Below are 15,400 nucleotides of genomic sequence, written 5' to 3'. Positions count from 1 at the left end.
TTGACTTGAGTTATGTAAGTTTATGTAATCTCAATCTCAATAATAATAATAATAATAATAATAATAATAATAATATAACAACATCAAAGTTCCAGCTCCCACCCCAAACCCTAATTCCCCAAATTTGAGTCCAGAGCAGCCAGTGAAATTGACATGCATTATTATCCTCAGTTAGTTGACAGCCAGTACGAAACAAAACCCTAACCGAGCTCAGCAAACCAAAAGATCGTGGGAAACACCGCCATGAAAAATAACAATAGAGGAAGAGGAGGTAATAATAATAATAAAATAAAGGAACAGAGAGAAGAAAGAAAGAGATAGGAGGTAGGTTTTATATACCCGACCCGACCCGACCGTAAGCGAGTAGAGAGAGAGAGAGAGAGAGAGATGAAGTGTGTGTGTAATTGTGTATCTATAGGCTATAGCAATGAGAAGAAGCAAGTATACAAGAGATGAGAGAGAAAAGAGAGGATCATGACCGTCGGGAAAACCGTACCTGGAGATCGGAACCGTTGATTTTGGAGTGACATGACAGTAGGCATGTGCGACCATCCTTCAGTGGTCGAACCTCCTTTCTATTTTATTATTTTATTTTCATATTATTTTATTATTATATATAAACCAGTGAGAGAAAAAATAAAAATGCAGTAGTTATTCTAGTCCGATTGTATAAGAGTGATGGTTAATGTTTTGGCGGGGTGAAACTAGACGAGGGTTAAGACTTAAGAGGACTCACCGATCCTCCGGTCATGAGAAATTGTTGGAATTTTATATATAAAACAAAGATTTTTCTATTAGAAAACACAACTTGGACGCTCTAATTGTAGCGATAAGATGAAGTCCTGATGATGCAACTGTGTTTCAGGGTGAGTCAGGTATGTAGTTTTAAAATCAATACTAACAGTTGACGTCCTATTTCATCGCATGTCATTGTACCAGAATTTCAATTGAAATTGATTTTCTACTTTAAGGTGCTATTGGATAAATCAGACATGCCACGACAAAATTAGTATAGGTAGTATAAATCTTCTTTTTATAAATACTAGCTCGGGTATTTGTGGTAGTTAAAACACTTATAAAAAATATTATTATTATATTATTAATAATAAATATAATTATAAAAATAAAATAAAATGGGATGAGAGAGAAAGAAAGGGAAAGCGTGTAATGAATGGAGAGAGAGAGATTCATGAGGGCGTGAGGATCGAAGAGAGAGAGAGAAGAGAGATATTTTAGTTTAATAATTGGATTTGAATTTTTGCTTTTGGGGCCATATACCGCAAAACTCACTTTTACCGGAAATTATTATAATTTTTTTCCAAGGTTTTATATTCCGGTCTCCACCGCCACGCTCATCTTGGTCCCATCCTTTATACGGATCCGGGTCGGACCCAGATCCCTTATTATCTAATCTAGCCTACTTGGGTTATTGCTATTGATATTCAAATCGACATGATCTATGTCACTTTCATAATCATTCACTTCTTCATTGCTTTCATTTCATACAGTGGAAATTAATTTCTACAAATATTTCAGTTTATGAAGCATCTAACATATTTTATTTACTTCAAATTTAATTCTGTTTTACGTAGGGGGTGCAAACAACCAAAGGCAAGTTCGAGTTCGACTAGCCATGGTTTGTTTAAACTTACTTGAGCTTAGCTCGTGAGTCTTTTTATTAAACTAGGGATCGCTCGTTTATTATTAATTAGTTGGTTAATATGCGTTTCTAATTGATTTTATATATTTTGAAAAAAAACTTAGACGAGCATAAGTTTGGTGCGAGCTCGTGTAATATTTTAAATGAGCCAAAGCTATTTGTAATGTGAAATAAATACATAGAATTCCAAATAGTTAAAACTTGTGAAATTACACAAGGCTAGTTAAGGTTCAATAGCACTCAACCATGATAACTCACGAGTTTTACTTGAGGTTCAGGCTCGACTCATTTCTAGCTTATTATCAAACTGATTTTGAATGTAAAGTAATTAACATTCATTTACTTTTTACACTACTGTATTTTTTTTGGTTAAACGTTTAACTTAAAAAAATGTTTTAGTCCCTGAGGTTTGCTCATATTCCCGTTCTTAGTCCAAAAGATTTCTTATACATTTTTTGTTATTTATATAATATTGGTTTCATTTGCAAAAACTCACTTAACCCCGTTAGTTCATATTGTTAACTTTTCCCCATGCACATGTCACATGACGGGCATTTGCTAATTACTTTTTTCCTTCTTTTTCATAATAACCTTCAAACCCTATCAATCGAACTTTTCAATCGAACTTTTGACAAACGCAAACCACATACGCAATCAATCGAACAAAAATAAAGACCGAGCAATTAATTACAACATAAATTAAATTGAATTGAACTATTTAGGTTATGCTTCTAAATTGTTTTAATCCGTTTAATCATGCTCACGGACAAGAAATAAAAACTTCGAATTCTGAAACCGAGAGAATTAATAATGTAGAGACAGAAACCTAAATTTTTATCATACTAGAAGCATGAAATAAAGTAATTAATTATAATACATCTAGCAATTACTATTTTCATATGTACATGATGACCTTTCCATGCATGCTTTTGTTTTCAAAATTATATTCATCATTGTAATTTATCAGCTTTGTTATTCATCATAATCAACTTGTATTTGCTTTTACTAATCACATGAAATTCGGTTATATATATACTTCCATAGCTAATATATAGTTTATCAAGCTACAAAGATAAAATCTTACGTTCAAATTTTTTTATTAAAATAAAATAGTGATTTAAGTTATCGATATGTAAAAGTTTATCAATTTAAAGAAACAAAATTTGAAGAATTTGAGATTAAATACTTAGGTCTAGCAATATATATACTCAGGATGAGTATCTTCCGAGATATGTAAGAAAGATAGTTCTTTGACACTTTGTCAAGAAAAATACATCGAAAATGTGTTAGGAGATTCGGTATGCAGCTGAGAAGACTACGCCAATAAACATACCATTGGGAAGTCATTCAAACTTTTCAAAGACTGGTCTCCAAAGATCGAAGAAAAAAAGACAAACATGGCTAAAGTCCTCTATGCATCGGCTATTGGTAGCCTCATGTATGCTAAGGTATGCACAAAACTAGACATAGTGCATGTCATCGGGGTAGCTAGCCAGTTTATGTATAATATAAGGAGAGAAAGAAAAAAACTTTGTTGTTTTATTCTTCGATATGCTAAGTGTTTTGTGTATCCAACGAGTGGCCAAACCTCTAAGTCTATGAAGAGGTAGGTCCCAGCAGAGCCCAGTTGGACCCGCAAGACTCACCTTGAAGAGGAACGTCTGCGCAGAAACCAACTGGATCCGCAGGACCAACCATGCTCAGAGACGTGACGTCCTTACGCGCAATACGCAAGCTGTTCCCGCAGGAAATGCCTCCCAATGGTGAAGGACTCCGCCTGTCCCCGCAGCCTCGGATACAAGCCATCAGGGAAGGCCACCCGCGCAGCAGGGCTACACGCACAAGGTACTTAGCTCTCAATCATTCAGTGTCACCTGAAGGAATGAGCGAAGCCGGGAACAATCCCGCACAAGGGCGGGAGGGGGAATACTCCCGCCCAAATAAGCCAGTCCGTACGATACAGGAAGATCTTCTGTACTGTACCTGACGAGGTATGGGCAAAAGATCTGACTAAAGATACGACAGCTTATTGACAACAGTATGGCGAGCAGCATGCTCCTGCACTGTATGTCACTATTAGCCGCTGCCTACTCACCAACTCTTGTCATACCACGTGCGTAGCCGGCAGTTGGTGGAAAAAGAATAGTATACAGTAGGCCTGGTCACTATCAGCCGCTGCCTACCCACCAACTACCAGCAGGGCTCGTGCTTAGGCCACTGTTGGTGGAACAGGAACACTGTTGCAGCCGGCCACACCTCCTTGGAAACCTACCTTCGGCTATAAATACCACAAATGGTATGACCATCTCATCTTATCTTGTATCATCATATTATACCTGATATCTGCTCTAGCAATCTCTTAATATACATTTATATTTAAAGAGCAATCTAGTCTGATTCTCACGCCGTAGGGTGGTCACAAGGAGGAACCCCCCCTTCTCAGTGACAAGCTCACGGTGTCTGTTTTGCAGGTTATCAGAAGAACCATCTTCTCTGGGTCCAACCCCTCGTGGGAAACATCTATCTAACCCCCAGGTTATCCGTAATCTGCCCGGGGTCCGGTTAGTGTTTCTTCAGTCTAGCTGGGACGTCACAACTTATAGTTCACCTCCAATTTCTAAATATATTATTGTTGCAACTACTGAATCATATAGATGCAACATAAATAGACAATATATGTTTTAAATGAGTCATATCTTATAAAAAGACTAAGCCATTATATTACGTGTGATTAGTTTTACAATGTTTTATGGTTTTTACGTTAAAAGACTTTTTAGGTGAGATACGTGTTATATAATTTAGTGTAATAATTAAGGAACAATATTATATTTTCCCCACAGACTAAAAAAAAATATAATTAAGTTTGTTAGATGTAGCGGAGGTTGAAAATATGTTCTAAAGTCATTTGCATAATCCAAAATTTAAGGGTTTCTTTAGAATCTTAAAAACAAAATTTGTCGTTCACTCTTTTATAGGGATGAATTCATGATTTCCTTTTTCCATTAATGCAAATGACATATGAGGGGGCCGACTTGTACTACAAACACAACAATATTGATCAATGCCCTTATGTGTTGGTGTTGGTGAGTTGCCAATAGGCTATTGGTATATTCGCTAAATTTTGTAGGGATGAAAATTCTACAATTTCTACTAAATTTAATATCATTCATTCATATTCTTTTCAACCACACTACAAGGTTCACTAAGATTAACTGCTATGTATTTATTATTTTATTGTATTATAATTGTTGGTTTTCTTCCCTAAATTAAGTGATTTGCATGTACTGTATATTGGTTACTAGTTATTATTTTACAAGTTGAGTTAAATGGAATAATTAAAAAAATGTATTTATTTGATTTTTTTTTCATTATTGCTTCATATTAAATTAGAATTATAAATTTATGAAGTGTGGGCAAGATTCATGTATATATTTCATTTAGATCATTTAACCATTTAGAAACTTAATATTCTATACACCACTAGCGTGAATAATAATGTGAATGGTTTATGTGGCGTCATGTTAATGTTAATAGTCGTTTCTTTTTCTTTCAATTTACGTTTTTTATTCTTAAACTTTAATTGAGTTATCATATGTCTCCTTAACCATAAATAATTATTTTTTCAACGGTTTACATTTCTATCCCTGAACTTTAATATAGTCATATTTTTTTCTATATTTCTTATTTATTTAAATGATTATAATTAAAGCTAAACTTTTAACTCTATAGATATTTAGTACAATTTTTCTTTCCTTTTTAAGCATTTTTTTTTTTCTTTTATGCTTTTACACGTATAATTCCTTTTTCTAAATTTCTTCTTTTATTTAACTCTATTCTTCAAAAGTTATTAGAATTTGTCGTGTTGCTTGTCGCAATCCCTAGTTTATAAAACAAGTTCACAACAATAAAGGAATAATGAAACCCCGAATTGTTTTTATAATCATAAGACAAAAGAAAAGGAGTGACTAATAAAACATTACAAATATATTGTTAATAGTAGGCAAAATAGTCCCTAACCTAATATACATAAAGTTAACTTTATTAAGAAATAATACCGAAGTACATGACGGATGTTGTCTTTGTTGATGGTTATTTTCCTAATTCCCTGCTTGAGAATTTATTTGTTAACAAAATACAAAACAAGTTATATAGTCATTCTTTGTTTCTTAGAATACACAATTTCTAAGGGTGGAGATGGAGGGCAGGCAGTACCCGGGTAAAGCGTACACACCGCCACCACCCTACATTTCCAATTTCGGGTTTAGCTACCCTCTCACATCAACCATCATTTCCAATTTAATAAACTCTTTAGGGTATTGAAAGGCGGAAGATCTCCCATTAGGATAGTTTCCCTTAAAACTGAGGTTACAATTTAAGATTAGTCGGGTCTTAAAAATGTTTAGAGTTACACCCCCTCCACTCTAACATTTTGTGAAGTTACTTGTAACTTTGTTGCTAAGTGTATACATATATTTCTCTTTCTATCAAATATAATTGTGATGGGATGCACAAGATATTATTATTATTATTATTATTATTATTATTATTATTATTATTGTCTCAAGATTGTTAGATACACAAATAACAAATAAAAACTGATATCAAATATCATAAAACACAACAAATAATTTTACATGTATTAGAAATGACGGAGTGGTAGCAGGGGAATGGTTTTTCATGGCCGGTCTTGGACGTGAATATCGTCCCCAAGATCCTGGGAACTATTTTTTTTATCTTCTTGTTGAGACTTAACTCGGGAACTGGGATGGAATGGGACGGCTCTGTCCTCTCTTAGTTCGGTCATATGTATCATTGTAGCTTTGAGCTTTAGAAGACAAAGATACTAACCACTGAACACCCTTCGTAACTTCAACCTGGTATTCAATTGTTTTTTTTAATATGATATTAATCTGAATATCATCTATCTAATCTAACCACTGAACACCCTTCGTAACTTTAATATGATTTTAATATGATGTTAGAGAGGTTCTTGTTTCCGAAGGCTATCAAGATGGTGTTCAATGAATGTTTTTTCTCTAAACATCCGTGGGTTAGGGAGTTCTAGCAAAGCCGATTGGATTCGAGGTCTTCGAGTCCATCACGAGATTAGTTTTATTGTCTTACAAGAGTCGCAATTTGTTTCCTTGGATTCTGTGGGTGTGGGTCGGTTTTGGGGTTATGGTGAGTATTCTTTTGATTGGGTTCCCTCATCTGGAAGGTCGGGTGGGTTATTATCGATCTGGGATTCTCAAGTCTTTCGTATGGAAAGGGTGGTCAAGAATAATAATTGGCTTCTTGTTTCGGGCACTGTGAAAGGAAAGAGTAGCTCATATCATATTCTCAATGTTTATTCTCCTCAAAATCTAGTTACTAAAAGAGCTCTTTGGGGGGAAATTCGTGATTTGATCGAGGAGGGTAATGGGAGGTGGATTGTGGCAGGAGATTTTAACTCCGTTCGGTGTGCTGAGGATAGGCGGAATTCTTTGTTTAATGTGGGTGAGGCCGATGAGTTTAACGACTTCATCGATGATTCGAATCTTCACGAGTACTCCTTGAAAGGGAGGCGTTTTACTTTTGTCGCAGGAAATAAATTAAGCCGTATTGACAGAATCTTCGTTAATTGGGATTTTTTTATGGAATGGCCGTGTGCGGAGTATATTGCTCTCGAGAGGAATAAGCCGGATCATAGTCCGTTGGTTTTGAAAATTGGTTCTTCCAAGAATTATGGTCCCAAACCGTTTAGGTTTTTCAATTCATGGCTTGGTAGAGAGGATTTTGGGACGTTGGTTAAGAAGACGCTTGTTGATGGCTCGTTTCATGGTTCTCCGGACGCGAGATTGCTGTATAAATTTAAAGCTTTGCGTGCTGCTATTACTAGATGGGCGATCGATTGTAAAGCCAAAGAAAAGGAGGAAAGGGTTTTATTGGAGCAAGAGTTGCGGGACTTGGACCAAACCTTGGAGGTCCGGGATTTGTTGGAAGTAGAGACATGGTCTTTAAGCGAAATTAAAAGACGGCTAGGCGAGTTGGATAATCATTACTACCGGGATTTGAAGCAAAAGGCTCGTTGTAATTGGGCGATTCATGGAGACGAAAATTCTCGATTTTTTCACGGTTTTATTAATAAACGTAAAGTTTCAAATTATTTTCCGGGTTTGGAAGTGAATGGGGCGTGGGAAACAAACCCGGTTCTCATTAAAAAGGAAGTTTTGCGATTCTTTGCTGGTAAGTTTAAAGAATCTATTACACTCCGGCCTCGGTTGATTGGATATGGGTTTTCGGTCTTGTCTTCGGTGGAGGCGGATTTTTTGATCAGTGATTTTTCCGTGCATGAGATCAAGAAGGCGGTTTTTGATTGCGGTGGTGACAAAGCTCCTGGGCCGGATGGTTTTAATTTTAGGTTCATTCGGTTTTTTTGGGAGTTGTTCGAGAAGGATTTTGTGGATATTCTTGATCATTTTCATAAGGTTAAAAGTTTTTGCTCGGGGGTTGGTTCGTCTTTTATCACCTTAATTCCTAAGGTAAACAATCCGTCTTCTTTGGGGGATTTTAGACCGATAAGTCTCATTGGTTGTATCTTAAAGACTGTGTCGAAGGTGTTAGTGAATCGACTCAAAACGGTTATGAATAAGATTGTCTCAGAGCATCAGTCGGCTTTCTTATCCGGGAGATATATTCTTGATGGCCCTTTGGTGGCTAGTGAGGTTATTGCTTGGGCTAAAAAGAGGGAAAGAAGAATTTTTATGTTCAAGATTGACTTCGATAAAGCCTTTGATAATGTGAATTGGGAGTTCTTGTTGTCGGTTCTTTCTCAGATGGGTTTTCCTTCGGTCTGGTGCGATTGGATTAGTGGTATCTTGTTGGCGAGCAGATCGTCTGTTCTTGTTAATGGATCTCCTACTTTCGAATTTGGATGTCATAAAGGCATTCGTCAAGGTGACCCGCTATCGCCTTTTCTTTTTATTATTATGATGGAGGCTTTTTCAGGTATGTTGAAACAAGCCTGTGATATAGGTGCGTTTCATGGTATTACTCTTCCTAACGAAGGTCCTACTTTATCCCATCTCTTTTATGCGGATGATGCTATGATTATGGGAGAGTGGTCTTCTTTTAATTTTGATAACTTGAAACGTATTCTTCGCATATTTTACTTGTGTTCGGGGCTAAAGATTAATCTCCATAAATCAGTGTTATTTGGAGTAGGTGTAGAAGATGGTGAGATCGATATCCAAGCCGGTTTCATGGGTTGTAAGCCGGGTAGAATCCCGTTTACTTATCTTGGGATTATGGTTGGAGCTAACATGAATAGGGTGGTTAATTGGGAACCGGTTGTGTCCAAGTTCAAGAAGAGGCTTTCTAAATGGAAAGTTAATTCGTTATCTATTGCTGGTCGGTTAACCCTTATTAAATCGGTGCTGGATAGTCTTCCCACTTATTACTTTTCGCTTTTTAAGGCACCCAAGAAGGTTACCAATGATTTAGAAGCTTTGATGAGAAGGTTCTTATGGGGAGGTTCGGATGAAGTGAGGAAGATGTCTTGGGTGGCTTGGGAGGTAGTCACCAAACCTATAAAAGAAGGGGGTTTAGGTATCGCTCGTTTAGAGGTTAATAATCAAGCGCTGATTACTAAATGGCTTGGGAGATTTCTAAATGACCAGCACGCGATGTGGAGAAGAGTAGTGTTGTCTATTCACGGGACCTCGCGCTGTTGGGGGCTTGCTCCGGTTAATAATGGGGTTCCCGGGGTTTGGAAGAATTGTGTTATGTTCTGGAACAAATTTAAGGTTGATGGTGTGGGTTTTAATAGAGTGATCCGGGCCACAGTCGGGAATGGTCGCCAAGTTAGGTTTTGGACGGATTTGTGGTTGGGTTCGGCGCCGGTTATGGACAAGTATCCGTCCTTATATGCGGTAGAAAAACATAAAAATGTCTTGTTAGCTGATCGGTTGGTGGTCACTGGATCTTCTCGTCGCATTGTGTGGGATTGGCTTAGAGCTCCTTGCTCCCATCAGGAGGTCAGCGAGAAGCAGGAGTTGGAAGATCTCCTTCAAGGGGTGGTGATGGTTGACCGTGAAGATTCATGGTCTTGGGCGGTTGGTAGCTGCAAAGAGTTTGAGGTTTCGGCGATTAAAAGATGGATGGTGCGGTCCGTTGTGGACGCTGGGAGTTCCAGTTTCCAATGGAGCGATTGGGTCCCGAAAAAATGTAATATTTTTATGTGGAGGGCCGTTCAGGATAGCCTTCCAACCAAGCAGGCTTTAGCTAGACGTCATTTGTATTGTGATGATCATAGTTGCGCTTTATGTGAGAGTAATGAGGAATCGCTCGAGCACTTGTTAACCGGGTGTTCCATTTCTATGGCCGTTTGGAATGCGATTGGTTCATGGTGCAACATCCCTAGACTATTTGTTTTTCATGTCAATGATTTGGTGGAAGTGCATAAGGTTTGTGGTGCGACGGGGAATAAAAGGTTGATTATTCATGGAATTGTCATCATTACTTGTTGGAGGATTTGGCGGGCTAGGAATGAAAAGATTTTTTCGGGCAAGAGCACTAACGTGGCAGAAATGGTTGCGGATATAAAATCTTTGGGTTTTCTTTGGTACAAAAATAGATCTAAGATAGGGGTGGTGGATTGGAAAAATTGGTGTTTATTTGATGTAACGTGATTGTTGGTTTTGGTTTTTGGATTTCAGCGTCTTTCTCCGTCTTGGTGATAGTCGTTGGTTGTGTCTTTTTTTAATGAAAGTCAATTTTCAAAAAAAATCTATCTAATCTACGTGACATGATATTCAAACTAAGATTGAATACTTGTGAATTATAACAACATATTATTTTCCAATAGTTTAAGACGTGTGGTCCATGCTATCCAGCGCAACATGCCCCTCCTCCATAACTTCTATGGACCATTTTTGTCAAACTCTTTTAGGTGGAAAGACAATGTACCATGTCACGACTTTATCTATATATTTTCTTTCTTTTTTAAATCATTGCAATTACCTTTTCTTAGAATACTTAATGATTCTTTTATAATTTGATAAGGCGTGAAAGAATGTTTCAATTTCAAATCATAAATAGATACGAATCAAGACTTTGTTCAAATGTCAAAATTGAACCCAAGATAACATTTTACCAAATCATATTTAAAAGCCTTACAATAACTATAAACTATTATTATACTACACATATAACTATATAACCACCGGAAAATACATAATATATATTTTTTATTATTTTAGTGATAAAATATTCTCAATTTGGGCGCACATTGCACATGGACTTTGGGTACAAATGGCGAAGTGTATCGAAAAAAGGCAGGTCCTCTTGACGAAAATTTTGCATTATTTCAATTTGATTTGTCCTTTTCTTTAAAATAAATACATAAATAAATCAATAAAAAGACAACCAAACTATGATTAGTAGAGGTTGAATAATCAAACGATAAACACAAATAAAAACAAAACAAACAACTTTCAAAGAACAATTAACAAATGGTCCAACTCCTAATAACTAAATGAGATTCACTCTAATACAACATGAGTTTCTTTAACACAAACGAAGCCAAAGATGTCACTTTTTAACCAGGGCGAGCACCCAAACCGTGGGTACTCATCTCAGTATGTACTATATTAACAGAGTGCCATTTGTTATGAAGTCGGTGTAAAAGATGAGTTTTTAGAAATGACTTGTCTATATTTATCAACTTAGATGGTTTCAATAACTGTTGTAGTGCTTGGATAACTTTGAATCCAAAATTTCATGTATCCCAACCCTTGTGATTTCTAGGTCATGCTCATGCTAAGGGTAACACCCTCAAACCAACCATCTGATAAGACGGGAAACAACATCTAAATACTACAAAGGTAAAGACCAAAGAAGAGCCATACATAACGACCTCATGGAAATGGACCCAAAAGATCTCACATGAATAGTCCAAAATAGTCCCCCCCCCCATCCGGGATTAGGATAATACAAATATAAATGCGAGAATATGTATATAAATACACAAGATATAGTAACCATGCGATATTATAATGAGTCTTTAATTTATACTTTTTACTGTGCGTTCCTTATCACACAATATGAAACTTGCATAAATGGCTAGGATTTTGCTACAAATCCTCATATCCACATACAATGGACATTTTAAAATTAACTTGATACCAAATACCAAATGTAGGAGTTAGACCAAGAGGCCAAACAAGGGCAGGTTTCATCTTGATTTTGCTAATCAAATATCCAATCCCGTTGGTTAAACATTCACTAGCCACCTCTTTCCACGATTAACTAGTCCTCCGTTCTTTGAAGTATACAACTGTAACTCTGTAAGTTCGTCAAAAAATTGAACGAATACAAATAAGGTTATGTTCATGCAAATTTGTTTAACCAAATTTTATACATGATTAAACAAATAAGTAAATTAAAACTTTATAGCATGTTAGAACATATAAGTACATAAATCGGTTATTGTGCCCAAACCGGTTCGACTGCAACCGAACTAGTTCCTAGTCTACATGGTCAAAACCTGTTTTTCGGTAAAACCATTTCGATTTGAAACCTATTCGAGAGAATTAAAAGCCCTAACCATGGGAACCGGTTATGATCAAACAAACGCATCCAATACATATTTATACGAATATATAGGAACAAATTGGGCCAAAAATTACAAAAAACAAAAATAGCTTCAAGCCGCCATTATTTAACAAATGCTCTTAATAAGCTATAAACCGGTTCGTAAATCAGTACCTCAAAACATCCATGTTTCAGTGGCGAAACCTACAAACCGGTCACAAACCTGCCGTTTCAAACGGTTCCAAACTGGTTCCTAGTATTATAAAGTGAGAACCGGTCTCTATTTCATTTTAAACTTTTGAGTGGGCCGGGAGTTCATAGAAACATATATGGGCCTTAAATACCCAATACATATCTCACCTAGAGGTGCACAAAAAAACCGGTTTCGGAACCTAACTGGTGGAACCGAACCGGAACCGGTTCCAGTTCCTACCCGGTTGGCCCAATACCCGGTTTGGGTATTTTTGTACCCGAAAATCGTACCCGGTTCTCCAATTTGTATGTCCCCATCGGTTCCAACCCGGTTCCTACCCGGTTCTTAATTGTAACCGGTTCGGTTCCTACCCGAAAAAACCGGTTCCGGCGGGTTTTTTTTATTAGTCAAACATTGGTCAAATTAGCCGTTGGAACCGGTTCCAACGGTAATATAGCCGTTGGAACCGGTTTTTGAGACACAAAATAGCCGTTGGAACCGGTTCCAACGGTAATATAGCCGTTGGAACCGGTTTTTGAGAGAGAATAGAGCCGTTGTAACCGGTTCCAACGGTAATATAGCCGTTGGAACCGGTTTTTGATGCCCGAAACCTATATATAACTTGTTTTCCACTTGTTTCACCACCAAACTCAAAAACAAACTAATATACTACTCCGTCGTTGTTATGGTGATCTCATGTGAGTCGGTCATTAGCCACAAATCGTAATGAACCCAAACATCGGGGCATCTTGTTGTTTCGATCACCATAACAACGTCGTCATTAGTTGCCATTTGTTGTCGGTTTAAGCTTAATTGTGTTTTGGAGTGTGTTTTATAGTTTTGGAAGTGATTTAACAAGTACACACTCATACATTGGTATTTATAGAATGAAAAATGGCTAAATATAGTAATAAAACCGGTTCCAACGGTCAAAAACGGCTATATAGCCGTTGGAATCGGTTTCTAACGGCTATATTGTTTGAATTTCAAAAAAACCGGTGGAACCGGTTTTTACGTAATAACCGGTCCGGTTCCAACCCTACCCGGTTCCTAAAAGTTTGCATTTCTGGGCATCGGTTCGGGTCGGGAACCGAACCGGTTCTTGACCGGAACCGGTTTCATTTTCTACCCGGTGTGAAAAAAACCGGTTCCGAACCGGTTCGGGTTTTCAAGGTGAACCCGATTTGTGCACCTCTAATCTCACCAAGTCACCAGTTTAAAACAACATTTTAAGGCTCCAATCAACTCGCCGGAAATGGTGTTCATTCCGGTCAAATCTTTCCGATGAAGATTACACTTTCTAAATATTTCAAATCCAGTAAACAAGCACTTTACCTCCTAAACCAATCATATCTTTCAAACCCACAAATCAATCAAATTCACGCTCATCTCATCGTCTCCGGCTTCATTTCCGACCCATTCGCCGCCGGCAAGCTCTTATTATCGTATACAATATCGACCCAGTTCGACTTACAACATGCTTACTCTGTATTCCAGTCAATCCCACATCGTTCTGTTTACATATGGAACACCATGATTAGGGGTTTTAGTGAGAAAAATGAATCACAAAAGGCTTTAATTTTGTTTAAACGAATGCTGGGTTGTGGGTATTTGCCCACTAATTATACTTTCTCTTTTGTGATTAAAGCTTGTGCTGATGTTTGTGATGTTAATTTGGGATTTGGGGCTCATAGTCTAGTGCTTAAATTAGGGTGGGAAAGTTATGATTTTGTGCTAAATGGGTTGATTCATTTGTATGCTGTTTGTGGTTGTTTAGACGAGTGTCGGAGGTTGTTCGGTGGGAGTTTGAATAAGGATGTTGTTACGTGGACCGCGGTGATAAACGGGTATGTGAAGTTGGGGAAAGTAGAGGCTGCACGCCAACTGTTTGATGAAATGCCGAAGAAGAATAACGTGTCGTGGAGTGTGATGATTAACGGGTATGTGCAGGTCGGGTTGTTTAAAGAGGCGCTTGATCTGTTTAATGAGATGTTGGAATGTGGGTTTCAACCTAATCATTCGTGTATTGTGGTTGCGCTCTCGGCTTGTGGTTTTCTCGGTGCGTTGGATCAGGGTAGATGGGTTCACGCGTATGTTGATAAAAAGAATATGGAGTTGGATGGAATATTGGGAACTGCACTTGTGGACATGTATGCGAAATGTGGTTGTATTGAGTTAGCTTATCGGGTGTTTGAGGATATGCCATATAGAGACGTGTTTGCGTTTACATCGTTGATTTCGGGTCTAGCGAATAACGGAGAAAGTGCACGCGTGATAGCATTACTTTCACGTATGGAATTAGAAGGAGTTAAACCGAATGATATCACATTCATTTGCGTTCTAAACGCTTGTAGTCGAATGGGGTCGGTTAAAGAAGGGTTAAGAGTGTTTGAAAACATGACAAATGTTTATGGGATTAAGCCGAGTGTAAAACATTACGGGTGCTTGGTGGATCTTCTTGGTGGGGCCGGGCTGCTAGAACAGGCTAAGAAGGTGGTTAGTGAAATGCCAATGGAGCCGGATTCATATGTTTTGGGTGCGTTGTTGAATGCTTGTCGGGTTCATGGGAATGTGGAGTTGGGTTTGGAAATGGTTAATGGCTTGGCGGAAAGGGGGCTTGATCTTAGCGGCGTTCATGTTCTTTTGTCGAATATTTATGCGTCGGTTAATGAATGGGGTTATGTGGAAAGTGTAAGGAAGAAGATGGAGGATAAGGAGGTGAAGAAGGATCCCGGTTGTAGTTTGATCGAAGTGGATGGTGTTGTGTGTGAATTTGTTGTTGGAGATAAGTTGATTAATGAAGAGATTGAATTGATGTTATTAGGAATTGATACACATATGAGATCCAATTGGGTTGATGATTGTATAAGTAGGTCTATTAATAACAACGTATGTTAAGTTATCACTATCAAACACAAAATATGTAGCATGTTACCATTTTTCGTAAATGTGCTAATAAAGAATTAGGAGCTATA

The 15,400-nt window shown here is 37.5% G+C and overlaps 1 pseudogene; it reads left to right on the top strand.

Annotated features, from left to right (window-relative positions):
• Window positions 1-13,655: 13,655 nt before the first annotated feature.
• LOC143628418 (pentatricopeptide repeat-containing protein At5g48910 pseudogene) lies at window positions 13,656-15,400 on the top strand (annotated as a pseudogene).

This window comes from Bidens hawaiensis, unplaced genomic scaffold (assembly GCF_021521415.1).
Source record: "Bidens hawaiensis isolate Kalapana, Puna unplaced genomic scaffold, B.hawaiensis_p1.1 tig00004973_1, whole genome shotgun sequence".
Lineage (NCBI taxonomy): Eukaryota > Viridiplantae > Streptophyta > Magnoliopsida > Asterales > Asteraceae > Bidens > Bidens hawaiensis.
Note: the sequence above shows the minus strand (reverse complement) of the source record. Positions and strands in the feature narration are given on the sequence as shown.